At 46.4% G+C, this 15180-nt stretch overlaps 1 protein-coding gene across 8 annotated transcripts in view; it reads right to left on the bottom strand.

Moving 5' to 3' along the window:
- LOC126473750 (probable phospholipid-transporting ATPase IA) overlaps positions 1-15180 on the bottom strand; it is a 614987-nt gene that overhangs the window by 81756 nt on the left and 518051 nt on the right. The window lies entirely within an intron of this gene.

The following is a 15180-nucleotide window of genomic DNA, read 5'->3' on the forward strand; positions in this document are numbered from 1 at the left end:
AAAAAACTTTATTAAATTAGTGAGTGCCAAAATCTGAATATTAATTTTGTGTGTGTTTCAAGAGTGACTGAGAGAAGATGATAAAATAATGCCCCATGAATACAAGTATTCTTTCTCCATTTTGTTAGTTGATACTTAACAGCACTAATAAGTTACAGACTACTGTCAAGATAGTAATTTTTTTTCAAACCATGTTTTATAAAAACTGCCTTCAAGTGCAGGAACACCCTTGCAAGGTGAAGTTGACAATAAAAAGTCCCCAGAGTGTGGAAACTTATCATCACAGAGTGGTTCTTCCAGAAATTGCTACAAATATACAGTTAGGTTGGTCACAAAAAGTAGTGCCACTTTGGTCAGTCAACCATTTTCTCAGGGATCCAAGAAGAAAAGTCACATTTCCTTCACAACTAGACTCTAAGAAACAACATGCATTTCTGTGGTCAGTTCGCATTTCTGTGGTTAGTATTGCCAGCTACTGGACTACATGGACTTGTAGTTAAGGTGCCATGTCTGCAGAAATTTTTCTAAAGTGTTGAAGCTGGGGGAATTGAAGGATGGCTACCAGTTTTCAATGAGCAATCATTTTATTCATCTTACTGCTCACTAGTCACAAAAACTTATTTAGCTAAAATAATGATGCTAAGTCAAACCAGTGATTGAGTTACACTGGTATGGAACGTCTGGAAGTTTTCTTCGTATACCATTGCGTCAGTGACTCCAACAAAACGAGTATGTCGACTTCCTCACAAAGGGTCCAATACCCAATGGTTGACAATTGCTTATCCACCACATCAATGCATTCGACCTCATCTCTAACGGTAAAGTGAAGGCTTATAACATATGGAAAGGTCAATGGGAAGAAACATAATGGCAAATAATGACAAGGAGACCACCAGTACAATTTCCCACTGGCATTACTACTGTCTTCAAATCACAAAATACAATTTATATAGTTATCATGGACTTTATAAGAAGTTTTGACCCGTAAATGTAACTGAGTTTGTGTTCCCAAGGTGAGATTTTATATGATACCATGGACTTCATATCAGGCAATAGTGCTGCATCTATGTACTGCTTAATTTTTTCCTTATCGAAGAACCTAACAACAATAAGATAGTGACATGTTATGCCAAAAACTTCCTAGTGGACTTCACAATCCATGGGCAGATGGGCCAGCTTGCTGCCTGCATAATACAGAAAAGTGCTGGTCTGCCATAGTGAAAGTGTACACTCTAGCACAATAGCCTGTGACATTATCAAACTCTGGGCTCTGACTCTTGCTGCTTGAGGTCCATATAAGATGGCACCTTTCCATAACAATACAGGCAAGACCATATAAATACAGGCCCAGCCTTGCATTATCTGTTGTCACCAGTCTTTTATCCAATGTGGGTCATCCAGTCTCTTTTAAAACTAGCCTCCACCTTCAGTAGCCTCTGGTCTATAGGTTGCACCTAGAACTGATGCTGCTGGGGACTGAAGTAGCACCTTCCGCCTGGGGCCTCTGATGGCTGACATGAACCAAGTTCTGGGACCTTCTGAGGTGTACTTTGATTCACAGATGGCAAAATGGGGTGGCCTCCGCTCCTAACCCACTCGAAGCTTGTGATTGGCTGCAGTAGTCACACCTAATGGCATAGCTGGTCTACCCGCAAGATTGCTGCCGCTAAGTTCTTGATATCTGTAGGCCTGACGTAACCGTGCACCTGCTGAGATGCTGACACCACTCCTTTGCTGTGGCCGTCTTTTCAGCCCAGTGTCCTTGCATTCGTTAGGTGCTGAGCTGGGCAAGCAGTACCACCTAGGGTTATTGCACACCACTGGGCCACTGTCTGCTACAGATATATGAGTTTTGCTGAACAAATATGTTGCTGTTGCCACTGCATTTATGATTCAACATGGCCGAAGAACTGGTTCTTAATACCTGCAGTCCAGTCAACTGACATTAGCCTTAATAACCTGGTGTGAAGAATGACCAGTGACATCAAGCAAAGTCATGGGTCAGTATACATCAGCACCAGCGTAGAGGGGTGAGAGAAAATAAACTATACTTTTTGGCTGTGCTGCCTTCAAGTATCGCAGAATGTCAGGCCAATTAGATTGATGGACTCATTTGAACGTTCAGGGGTAATACAAGAGAAATTTATGCTGGTATGTGTCTTGTAAGGTATACATCATCTGTGCTGTGCTTCACATACAGAACATATGGGCATTACACCACAAGTGCAATGACTGTGCGTGGTTAGCTCTTAGGTGGAGAAATTGAGTTGTATCAAGAGTTGTTAAAGATAAAGTGTCTCTGTGTTTATTCTATTCTGTTTGTCCTAGTATGTTAGACTGCAGCTTCAAAATGAGTGAATCACAGGGACAGATGGTTACCACTCAGGAAGGATTTCAGTTTTCCTAGATCAGGTAGCACAAATGAGAGCAGATAATACAGAGTTGTACAGGTAGTTAGATGCTATGAAGGAGGACAGAGCCCATTCAGTTTTTGAGTACTTGCTCTATATACTACTACTGTTAGCCTAGTTGATTCTTTTATGGGTAAGGTGGGGGAGGATATTTTAGTGTTTGTGGATAACCTGCTGACACCTGCAAAGCTTGGTTATTGGATGGATGAACAATTGTTACAAATGGCCTAATAATGTTTAGCAGGAGACACAAAAACTTACATTATGTACCACGAGGATCTGGGAAATGCACAAATATATGAGATGCTGGAGAGAGATTTGATACAATTATATAAAAGACAGAACAGTTGTAGGTACTATCATAGGCAATTAAATGGTGTATCACGGAAGCAGGGTGAATCCATTGTAAATTTTGTGGACAGGCTAAGAAAACTCACTGTCAATACCTGTGAGTCAGCTGTCAGTGACAACACAAACAAGATCCTGCAAGATACAGCGCAATGTGCATTAGGCTGTATTTTTATGGGAAATACCACATGATGTGTCAACGAAAGGGTGGGTGGAATTTCCAAGGGACTTCAAGTGTCGTAAGGGAAACAGCCAACTGTTAAATGGCAGTGGGGGCCCCTGGTGTTCCTCGTAAATTTTAATGCTATAGAAACACAAGGCAGAATTTTGCTTGATTGGTGTAATGGGCAGTAGCTAAAACTAGTTTTTATTAGAGACAGATGTACAGTTAAACCCTCCGTGGTATAAGTTATGCAGAGTTAGAGGTAATGACGTGCTTTCACTGGGTTCAGCAATATTAAGTTTTCAAGTGGGAGCAAAATAATCCTGGGAATGTATGCTTTGTATACATGAAGGTTACTGCACGATCTTGGTGTTTGATACCCTTTACAAGCATCACATTAAAATTGACCTTCGCAGAAGAAGCAGAGTAGTGCAGTCGCTGTAGTATAGTGGCTATGATACTTGATTGTTGCATGGAGGGAGTTTAAATTTCACCTGAACTGAAACATTTTAATTTCTATATTCAGTTTGAGTACATTCTAGAAGTATCCACAAATGGCAAGAATCATTGTACTGGAATGTTCTGTAGCTGTATATATACCATACGTGTTCTGGCCGGAGGCAGTTCGCTCCGCACTCTTGTATGTGCAAGTGCTGAATAAACCTTCGTTAAGTGAAGTTAGTGGGTCATTCATCTACTTACACCTTCCTCTACATGACATTATTCTGGTGGAGGCACTGGGTATTGGAACTTGTGGTACCACACATTATCGACAACACAGTGGCTTCCATCAGGCTATGACAGAGCCACCGTTTACGTGGTGAGAAACCCGAGTTCGAGCCATATTCAACAAATCGCAATCAATTGGAGACAGAAGAAGAAGAAGAAGAAGAAGAAGATGTCACGATGACAGCAACTGTGTGCCACCACATGAGACATCCTTCCGGGTTTTCTGGTGACGATGGCCAAGATCCAAACAAGTGGCTGAAGGAATATGAGCGTATAGCCAAATTTAACAAATGGGATGACACTGTGTGTTTGGCTAATGTATTTTTGTACTTGGAGGGCACTGCCAAGCAATGGTATGAGAACAACAAGGAAAAGTTCACAAGCTGGGAAGTATTACAGGCGGAACTGCACAAGTATTTCGGCGACACACAATAACAGAAGTGCAAGGCTGAAGCTAAATTAAAGTGCAGGGCACAGCATCCAGGAGAAACGACAGCATCCTACATTCAAGACTTCTTGGAGCTGTGTAAAATAGTGGATCCTCGAATGAAGGACGAAGATAAGGTTGCACATCTCAAGGAGGGTGTTGCTGAGGACATATATCAAGTCCTACTCCTGAAGGAGGTTTCAACAGCAGACGACTTCATAAAATGGTACCAGTATATTGAGACAATGCATCAAAAAAGAATTACACACAAGAAGTTTGAATGTCTTCCAAACATCGTATTGATGTCTGTGATGGAGGAAGAAAGTGATTTCACAAGTGTTCTTCATCAGATAGTGAGAGAGGAAGTTCAGAAGGCACTTGGATTGCACAGCGAGCAAAACAACAAGATGCTTCAAGAAGTCACGGGAGGAAGTGAAACAGACATTGAACCCAATCTCTCATCCTTCATTTCCCTTTAAAACAGTAAAAAAGTCGAGACCCAGGTGAAGTTATGTTCCTATAATGCCGCATGAGGAACCTGTTTGGGCACCAAGGAAGACTGATGTCTGGAGGACCCAGGATAATCAACCAGTCCACTGCGGATGACCGGGACATGTGGTGTGCTACTGTCGAGAAAGGCAGCGGATATTTGATGACATCCACACCAGAAGGCAGCAGACCAATCTTAGCCAACGCCACCTCCGGGACAACGAAGATGAACAAGATGATGTGGGTGCAGGATGATGTAGGTCGTCATTGCCGCAAGCTAGCCGCTGGAGAGGGCGCTCCCCAACACACCGATCAAGGCCTCCATCGCCATTTAGAAGCTCCAGACGATCATCTAGCCGCCACAACCTGGAAAACTAAAGGGTGCGACCTTCCTTGGAGGTGAGGCCGCCGAAGAGAAAAATCCTCCGCCGTCAATCACTACAAAAATGATAGGAAACTACGTTGATATCCTCATGGATGGCCAACAAGCCCAAGCTCTTGTGGACTCTGGAGCATCATATTGAGTCATTTCGGAGAAGTACCGTCGCCAGTTTCAGAAAACCGTATTTGTCGACAACAAAACATCTCTGCTGAAGGTGGTTAATGGGAAATATGTAAAACCTACAGGAAGATGTGTCATTCGTGTGGGTATAAGTGGCAATACACAGCCCTTAGAATTCATCGTCTTACAAGAGTGTAGTCATGAAGTCTTTCTCAGATGGGACTTTTTGAAAGCTTCAAGAAGTTATAGATTGTGGTCGCTTGAAGATTATGCTAGACGAGATGAGATACTGTGGAGAGGAAGATGCGCATCCGAGTGTGTGGAGGCTATGTGTGCTGGATGAATGATCATTCCTGCAGTCAGTGGTAGAAGCGTAACTGTCACGTGTCATGCCATGCATCAACCCATGGATCTTGTAGTGAAATGTAGGAGAAGCATACCACTGAAGAATAACTTGGTCATCCCAGCCTCTGCCATCTCGTTTCAGAACGGATTCGGTGAACTGTGGATAGTTAACTGTTGCCAGGAACTGCAGATCCTTCCAAGGCGCATGTGCATACCAAATGCTGAGCCGTTAATTGCAGAACAGCTGAGCATCATAGAAAGCTCCCATGCCGAGTCTGTGGGCAAAATTAACACTACCACTACAAGACAAGATCTTCTATCTCGACTATCACCAGATCTCACTAAGGAACAACAGAAGAAGCTACTTGCCATTCTTCAAGAGTTCTCTGAATGCTTCAATACACAGGTGAAGAGCAAATTAGACAAATCGATGGTGAAGCACCGGATTAGAACTGGAGACCATCAACCAATAAGCCAGAGAGCATACCGTGTGTTAGCAATGGACCATTGAATAATTCGTGACGAAGTAGAGAAAATGATGAAGAATGACATCATTCAGCCTTCGCAGAGCCCATGGTTATCACCAGTGGTTCTCGTCAGGAAGAAGGATGGCAGATGGTGCTTTTGTGTTGATTACAGGAAGCTTAACAAGATAACTAAAAAGGACATTTACCCTCTTCCACGAACTGACAATACGCTAGATTTTCTGAAGGGGGCTAAGTTTTTCTCAACCATGGGCATGTACTCGGGATACTGGCAAATTGAAGTACATCAGGCTGATCGTGAGAAAACTGCATTTTTCACCCCTGAGGACCTGTATGAGTTTAAGGTAATGCCATTTGGTTTGTGTAACGTACCAGAAACTTTTGAAGAATGGATAATCTTCTAAGGCACCTGCAGTGGACAATGTGTCTTTGTTATTTAGATGACATTATAGTGTTCTCAGAGACATTTGATGAACACATAAAAAGACTAAGGGCCATTCTTAAGTGTCTCCAACAACCGGGACTGAAACTTAATCCAAGAAAGTGTCTCTTTGGAGCAAATGAAATCAAAATACTTGGGCACCTTGTGTCAAATGAAGGTGTGCGGCCAGACCCAGAAAAAGTGAGGGCTATAACGAAATTTCCTATTCCTAAAAGTATAGAGATGTGAGAAGCTTCCTCAGATTGTGTTCTTATTACCGTCGTTTTATCAATGACTTTTGTATCAAAGCCAGGCCACTCTAAGAGTTGTTAAAAGTTGATGCTAAATTTATCTGGGGTGGTGCTCAACAAGATTCTTTTGATGTGCTGCAAAAAACTCTGACGACTGACCCTGAACTTGGTCTGTATGATGAGTTTTTTTTTTTTTTATGGTTTTAGGGCACACAACTTCAATGGTCATTAGCGCCTAGGCTACGTTAGGAATGCACCGCGAGGCACAAGTTTAGAACAGCAACTAAAAGGGAAAACACGATAAAAGACTGACAGGCATAGGATTAAAAAAAACAGCATAATCAAATGTACTTAGACAGGTTTGTCAAGTTGATAAAACGAAGAACGCAAGCAGCTGCTCCTGGGTCATCCGCTAAAATGGCATCTAGAGTACACGGCAGGCCAAGATCAAGACGCAGTGTATTAAAATCCGGACAGGACGATAAAATGTGGCGGAGCGTCAGCAATTGCCCACATGGGCAGAACAGCACCGGCGCAGCCGTCAGCAGATGGCGATGGCTGAACCAGCAGTGTCCAATTCGTAACCGGGCCAAAACTACCTCCTCCCGCCGAGAAGGACGTGAGGAGGACGTCCAAGCCGCGGGAAGAGGTTTCAAGGCCCAAAGCTTGTTGTCCGTAAGTGCAGCCCAATCGGCATGCCACAGCGATAAAATGCGCCGACAGATGACCCTGCTACAATCTGATGAAGCGACACAACAAGAAGCCGTCCGAGGCTTGAGGACCGCAGCCTTGGCCGCAGCATCTGCAGCTTCGTTTCCAGGGATACTGACATGGCCAGGAACCCACATAAAGCTAACTGGAGAACCGTCGTCCACCAGCTGCTGAAGAGAGCGTTGGATCTGGTGCATGAAAGGGTGAACCGGATACGGATCACTGAGGCTCTGGAGGGCACTCAGGGAATCAGAGCAGATGACATAAGCAGAATGTCGGTGGCGGCAGATGTAAAGAACAGCCTGGTAGAGGGCAAAGAGCTCAGCTATGAAGACTGAACAATGGCCATGGAGCCGGTATTTGAAACTTTGTGCCTCGACAATAAAAGAACACCCGACCCTGTCACTGGTCTTAGAGCCATCTGTATAAATGAAGGTCATATTAATGAACTTCGAACGAAGTTCGACAAAACAGGAGTGGTATACCGAACCGGGGGTAACCTCCTTTGGGAGCGAGCTGAGGTAAAGGTGAACGCGAACGTGAGCCTGGAGCCAAGGTGACGTGTGGCTCTCGCCCACTCTAAAGGTTGCAGGGAGTGAAAAATCAAGGTGTTGAAGGAGGCGACGAAAGCGAACTCCAGGGGGTAGCAGGGCAGAGACATACAACCCGTATTGACGGTCGAGAGAGTCGTCAAAAAAGGAACAATAAGACGGGTTGTCGGGCATTGACAGTAGCCAACAGGCATACCGACAAAGCAGTATATCGTGCTGGTAGGTGAGTGGCAATTCACCCGCTTCAGCATGAAGACTCTCGACTGGACTAGTATAAAATGCTCCGATCGCAAGACGTAAACCCTGATGTTGTATGGAGTTGAGGCGGCGTAAGATAGACGGCCGTGCAGAGGAGTATACGAAGCTCCCATAATCCAGCTTGGAGTGGACGATCGACCGATATAGGCGAAGTAGGACGGTTCGATCCGCTCCCCATGACATACCACTGAGAACACGGAGGACATTTAGAGAACGGGTACAACGGGCAGCCAAATAAGACACATGTGGAGACCAGCTAAGTTTCCTGTCAAATGTAAGACCTAAAAATTTAGTTGTCTACACGAATGGGAGAGCAACGGGACCGAGTCGTAAGGACAGTGGGAAAAACTCTTTGTAGTGCCAGAAGTTAATACAGACCGTCTTCTCGGCAGAAAAACGGAAGCCATTGGCGACACTCCAGGAGTAAAGATGGTCAAGAGAACGCTGAAGACAGTGCTCCAGGAAACATGTACGCTGCGCGCTGCAATAGATGGTAAAATCGTCCACGGAAAGGGAGCCTGATACATCAGCTGGGAGGCAATCCATTATTGGATTGATTGCTATGGCGAAGAGAGCAACGCTCAAAACTGAGCCCTGTGGCACCCCATTCTCCTGGCGAAAGGTGTCTGACAGGACAGAGCCCACATGTACCCTGAACTGTCGATACATTGAAAAGGAACGAATAAAAAGAGGGAGGCGACCACGAAGGCCCCATGTATGCATGGTGCAGAGAATGCCCGCCCTCCAACAGGTGTCGTAAGCCTTCTCCAAATCAAAGAACACGCTGCGGTCGGGCGCTTCTGCAAGAAGTTATTCATAATGAAGGTCGACAAGGTAACCAGATGGTCAACAGCAGAGCGGCGCCTACGAAATCCACATTGTACATTGGTAAGTAGGCGTCGAGATTCGAGCAGGCAAACCAAACAAGAGTTAATCATTCGCTCCATCACCTTACAGACACAGCTGGTAAGCGAGATGGGTCGATAACTGGAAGGCAAGTGCTTGTCCTTTCCCGGCTTCGGAATCGGTACAACAATAGACTCGCGCCGGCATGCGGGAACATGTCCCTCAATCCAGATGCGATTATAAGTGCGAAGAAGGAAACTTTTATCCGCAGGAGAAAGGTTCTTCAGCATTTGAATATGAATAGAATCAGGCTCTGGAGCGGAGGACCGTGACCGGGCAAGTGCATTTTCGAGTTCCCGCATGGTGAAAGGGGCATTATAACTTTCACGATTCGAGGAGCGGAAGTTAGGTGACCTAGCCTCCTCTGCCTGTTTTTGGGGGAGGAAGGCAGGGTGGTGATGAGCGGAGCTCGAAACCTCTGCGAAAAAGCGGCCGAAGGCATTGGAGACATCCTCAGGGGCCACAAGGAAGTCATTCACGACCGTCAAGCCAGAAACTGGGGAGTGGACCTTAGTGCCAGATAGCTGGTGCAGGCTACCCCAGACAACAGAAGAAGGAGTAAAACTGTTGAAGGTGCTTGTGAAAGCAGCCCAGCTGGCTTTCTTGCTTTCTTTAATAATACGACGGCACTGCGCACGTAATCGTTTATAACTGATACAATTCGCCACTGTAGGGTGGCGTTTAAAGGTGCGTAAAGCACGTCGACGAGTACGTAAAGCGTCTCTACATGCTGCGGTCCACCAGGGGACCGGTACGCGACGTGGAGAAGAAGTAGTGTGAGGGATGGAATATTCAGCAGCAGTGAGAATGACTTCCATGAGGTGTGCGACCTGACTATCGCATCTTGTGAAGGTTTGATCCTGAAAGGTCGCCCTGGAAGAGAAGAGCCCCCAGTCTGCTTTGGAGATGTTCCAACTAGTTGAGCACGGAGAGGGGGTATGATGCAGGAGATAGATAACACACGGGAAGTGGTCGCTCGAATATGTATCAGAAAGTGCATACCACTCAAACCGGCGTGCAAGTTGGGTAGTACATATAGAGAGGTCTAAATGGGAATAGGTGTGAGATGTGTCCGAAAGAAAAGTAGAGACGCCAGTATTGAGGCAGACAAGACTGAGATGGTTGAAAAGGTCTGCTAACAGGGACCCCTCGGGCAGGATGCTGGAGAGCCCCAAAGGGGATGGTGGGCATTGAAGTCTCCAGTTAACAAAAACGGTGCAGGTAACTGAGCAGTAATTTGCATCATGTCTGCCCTGGTAACGGCAGACGACGATGGAGAGTAAACGGTACAAATGGAAAATGTAAAAGTGGGGAGAGTAATTTGGACGGCAACTGCCTGCAGGCCGGTGTGCAATGTGATGGGATTGCAGTAAATATCATCCCGGACCAGTAACATAACCCCTCCATGAGCCGGAATACCTACCACAGGGGGTAGGTCAAAACGCACAGAGGTGTAGTGTGCCAAGGCAATTTGATCACATGGGCGTAGCTTTGTTTCCTGGAGGGCTACGACGAGCGGACGGTGCAAGCAGAGCAGCAACTTCAAGTCCTCTCGGTTGGAGCGAATGCTGCGAATATTCCAGTGAATACGTGCCACCGTGAGAAGAAAAGGAAGATGAAAGAAGGGGTCACCTCGAAGGCCGCTGAGGGCCTGGCTTCGAGCGAGCACTGCCGCCGCTATCAGTAGGCAGAGAGTCATCGTCCATTGGTTCAATAGGTCCATCGGCCATCTTGTTAAGATGGCCGGGAGGGGGAGCTTCCTCTGCAGGTGAACGGCCAGATGTTCGGCTACCAGCGGTGCGGCCAGGCGAAACGGATGACGGCCTGGGGCGGCAACCGCTGGGTGGCGCAGGAGAAGAAATGCGCTGTGAAGGAGAAGGAGAACTGTGCTTCCTATGAGCCTTCTTGGAAGGTCGTTTAGTGGAAGTACTGGACGACGGCTGGGAGTTCGAGGTACGTAGGAAGTCTGCACGGGATGGTTCCTTCTTGAAGGCTCGTGCATCTGACTTCTGGGTCTTCATCTTGGCAGAAGCTGATGAAGGTGCCTGAGGGGTGACGGGAGGAAGAGGAGACGTCGACCGCGCGATCTTAGCACTGGCCGAACGGACGACCGTGGTGCTGAAGGTCAGATCGCATGTCTGCGTCGCCACGTCCCTGGTAGTCCGAGGAGAGGCGAGGACAGTACTGTATTTTCCCGCTGGGAGCAGCATGGGCTTCCTACTAGCCAATAGCTTGCGAGCAGCCGAGGTGGACACTTTCTCTTTGACCCGAATTTCTTGGATACAGCGTTCTTCCTTGTCGAGGGGACAGTCGCAGGAGGACGCTGCATGGTCACCCTGACAGTTCACACAACGAGGAGACGGAGGTGGACAGTCACCCTCATGGGCATCCCTGCCACAAGTGACACATTTAGCCGCATTGGAACAAGACTGGCGAGTGTGATTAAAATGCTGACACTGGTAGCAGCGCGTAGGTGTCGGGACATAGGGGCGAACAGAAATAACCTCGTAGCCCGCTTTGATACGCGACGGCAGCTGAACACTATCAAAGGTCAAGAAAAGTGTCCGGGTCGGTACAAGGTCATTGTTGACCTTTTTCATGACCCTATGGACAGTTGTCACGCCCTGCTCAGCGAGGAAAGACTGAATCTCCTCGTCAGTCAATCCGTCGAGTGATCGAGTATATACCACACCACGAGACGAATTCAAAGTGCGATGAGCCTCCACCCGGACAGGGAACGTGTACAGGAGTGTGGCCCGAAGCAGTTTTTGTGCCTGAAAGGCGATCTCAGTTTCTAGTAACAAGGTACCATTACGCAACCTGGTACACGACTTGACAGTTCCGGCTATGGCATCTATGCCCTTCTGGATAACGAAAGGGTTGACAGAGGAAAAATCCTTGCCGTCCTCAGATCGAGAAACTACGAGGAACTGTGGGGCAGGTGGTAGTACTTTTGTCACTGGTGGCTGGTCAAGTTTCCGTTTATGGGCAGAAGTCGAGAGAGAAGAAGAACAGAAATCCATTGAGGAGGAATCCCCCATGATTGCAAGCGTCTCCGACGGCACGCTCCTTCCTTGTGGGGACCCTCTCAGAGGGCACTCCCGCCTTAGGTGAATGTTTACACCTCAGGTCACACCTACCAAGAAACAGATGGAGGGACCAATCGGCATGGTCAGAAGGTATCAGCTCAGGCAATCACCCCTCCCTGGGCCTGGCCTTTACCAGGAGGTACGTGCGTGCCTTACTTGTCTACCCAGGGCAGGGAATTACGCGTTACCCCGTCACTGGCTACGCGTGCGAATGCATGGGTCAGCCTTCAGGCGCGCACAGGGAGGAAGGAAGACGAGGAAAAAGGAGAGGGAGAGAGAGAGAGAGAGAGAGAGAGAGAGAGAGAGAGAGGACAGACTGTCTCAAACGCCGAGGCGGAGACCAGAGAAGGCAAGGAGAAGAAGGCAAGGAGAAAAATGCAAGGGAAAGAGTAAGGAAGACAGTGAGATGGAGAAGAACAAAGAAAGGAACCAACCAAAGGAAGGAAGAAACGAGAAGAAGTGAAAAACCAAAATGACCGCAAATATAGGTCGTGGAACCGTCCGTCTCTGGACGCAGGCGCTAACAACCCCCTTGAGGGGGAGGGACTCCTTTTAGTCGCCTCTTACGACAGGCAGGAATACCTCGGGTCTATTCTAATCCCCGGACCGACAGGAGGGCTGTATGATGAGAGAGCACCTACAGAACTACACACAGATGTCAGTGGGTATGGGATCAGTGCTGTTCTGGTGCAGATTTCGGATGGAAAAGAGAAGGTTATAGCCTATGCTTCTAGGACACTTACAAAAGCCGAGACAATCTACTCAACTACAGAAAGAGAATGTCTTGCTGTGATCTGAGCCATGTGCAGATTTCGACAGTATCTCTATGGAAGGCTATTCACTGTTGTTACAGACCATCAATCACTTTGTTGGTTGATAGTTCTTAAGGATCCAACAGGACGACTCGCCAGGTGGGCACTACGTCTTCAGAGTATGACATTATCATAGTGTACAAAAGTGGAAGAAAACACCAAGATGCCGACTGTCTCTCAAGAAACCTTGTGCAAGACCATCAAGACTTTGAATAAGATAGTGATTGTCTCACTGCACTCCAGGATCTCTCAGCTGAGCAGAAGGAGGACGCCAAGATATCTCAAATTATGCTTGCCTTAAATCGGTCAGAGGATGTGAAAGGACAATTTAAGATAGTTAATGGATTATTTTGCAAGCAAAACTTCGATCTGTTTGGAAAGAGGTGGTTGCCAGTGATTCCTAAATACATGTGGTTAGATATTCTACAGAAATTCGACACACCTGAGGCCGGACATTTAGGATTTATTAAGACATATGATAGGATCCGCAAGAGATTTTTCTGGCCAGATTGATTTAGAAGTTTTTGTCACTATGTGTCGCACTATCGAGAGTGCCAGAGGTGAAAGGCAATTCCTCAGAAACCATCTGGCCGACTCGTACCAATTCCACCAGCCGAAATGCCTTTCCAGCATGTTGGGATTGACCTCCTCAGATGATTTCCAATGTCTGCTAGTGGCAATAGATGGATTATTGTTTGCACTGATTACCTGACGCGCTATGCCATTGCAAAATTGTGAAAATAGCCGAAGCATTCGAGGTAGCCAAATTCATCATAGAAGACATTGTATTAAAACACGGTGCCCCAAGGTTGTTAATTATGGATCGAGGGAAAGTTTTTTCAATCAAAGCTCGTGACAGAGATAAACTGTCGGTGCAACATTACTCATCACCTTGACAACTGCCTACCATCCGCAAACTAACGGGCTTACCTTAATAAGACCTTGGCTAATATGCTATCAATGTTCGTCAGTGTTGGGCAGAGCAACTGGAATGAGGTGCTACCTTTCATGACATCTGCCTACAACACTGGCAAACAAGACACCACAGGTTTTATGCCACTTTTCCTGGTGCATGGGCATGAGATGACGACGATGATGGACACTGTGTTTCCATTACAGCCGGATGACGACTACATTGGCCAGGTGTTAACCAGAACTGAGGAAGCTCGGCAGTTAGCTCGACTCCACACGCTGCAGGCTCAAGAAAACAATCGCCGAAAGTATGACGTGAGCCACCGCCCTGTTGTCTACCAGCCTGGTGACCTTGTCTGGATCTTCACTCCTGTTCAGAAGGTTGGTCTCTCTGAGGAGCTCCTCAGGCGCTACTTTGGACCTTATAAGGTTGTAAGACAGTTACTGATGTTGCTTACGAAGTTGAAGATTTCGACCCCAACACAAGACGACAAAAGACCAGAGATACGGTCCACATCCTTCGAACGAATTCCTACAAGGATCCTGCAACACAGAGTAAATTCGAAGCTCCAGTGACAGGCAACAAGCAGAAAGGTACCGAAGAATGTAGCGGCAAGGGAAGTTCTAAGAAGATCACGGCTAGGGCGAACATCAGTCATTGGGAGTTGGAGTATGCAGGACCGATGACTCGTTCCTGGACTAGGAGGACATAACACCTAGATGCTGGTCTCTTAAGGAGGGAGCAATGTTGTAGAAGAAGCTGAGTAGTGCAGTTGCCGTAGTATAGTGGCTATGATACTGGATTTTTGCATGGAGGGTTGTGAGTTTCTAAACTCACCTAGACTGAAACATTTTGATATCTATATTCGGTTCAAGTACATTCTGCAAGTATCCACAAATGGCAAGAATCACTGTACTGGAATGTTCTGTAGCTATATATATATACCATATGTGTTCTGGCCAGAGGCAGTTCTCTCCACCCTCTTTTATGTGCAAGTGCTGAATAAACATTCGTTAAGTGCAGTTAAGCCACGGGGAAAAATGATGAGTTAGATAAATCATGATGTTTTGCACACAGGAGTATTGAGCACATATGTAACATAGACAGTGAGTGAGTAGTGCCAAATGGTATTGATAATTTTCAGACTGATGGTGTGGATTTGTCTAAAGGGTTTCTAGTTGCCAATTTAGATGTTTTAAATGAATATGATTTAGACAGGATGAATTCGAACCCTTGCCATAAGCAAACAGCCAGTGTAACTCTATTACACGAGAAGACAAACGTAACAAGTAGTAATTGTTAGAATCAGAGGGCTTGTTTAATTCTCATAGATCTGTGCTCACAACCAGTAATGCAAGACAGAATCCCT

The sequence above is a fragment of the Schistocerca serialis genome, chromosome 4, assembly GCF_023864345.2.
Source record: "Schistocerca serialis cubense isolate TAMUIC-IGC-003099 chromosome 4, iqSchSeri2.2, whole genome shotgun sequence".
NCBI classification, from domain to species: domain Eukaryota; kingdom Metazoa; phylum Arthropoda; class Insecta; order Orthoptera; family Acrididae; genus Schistocerca; species Schistocerca serialis.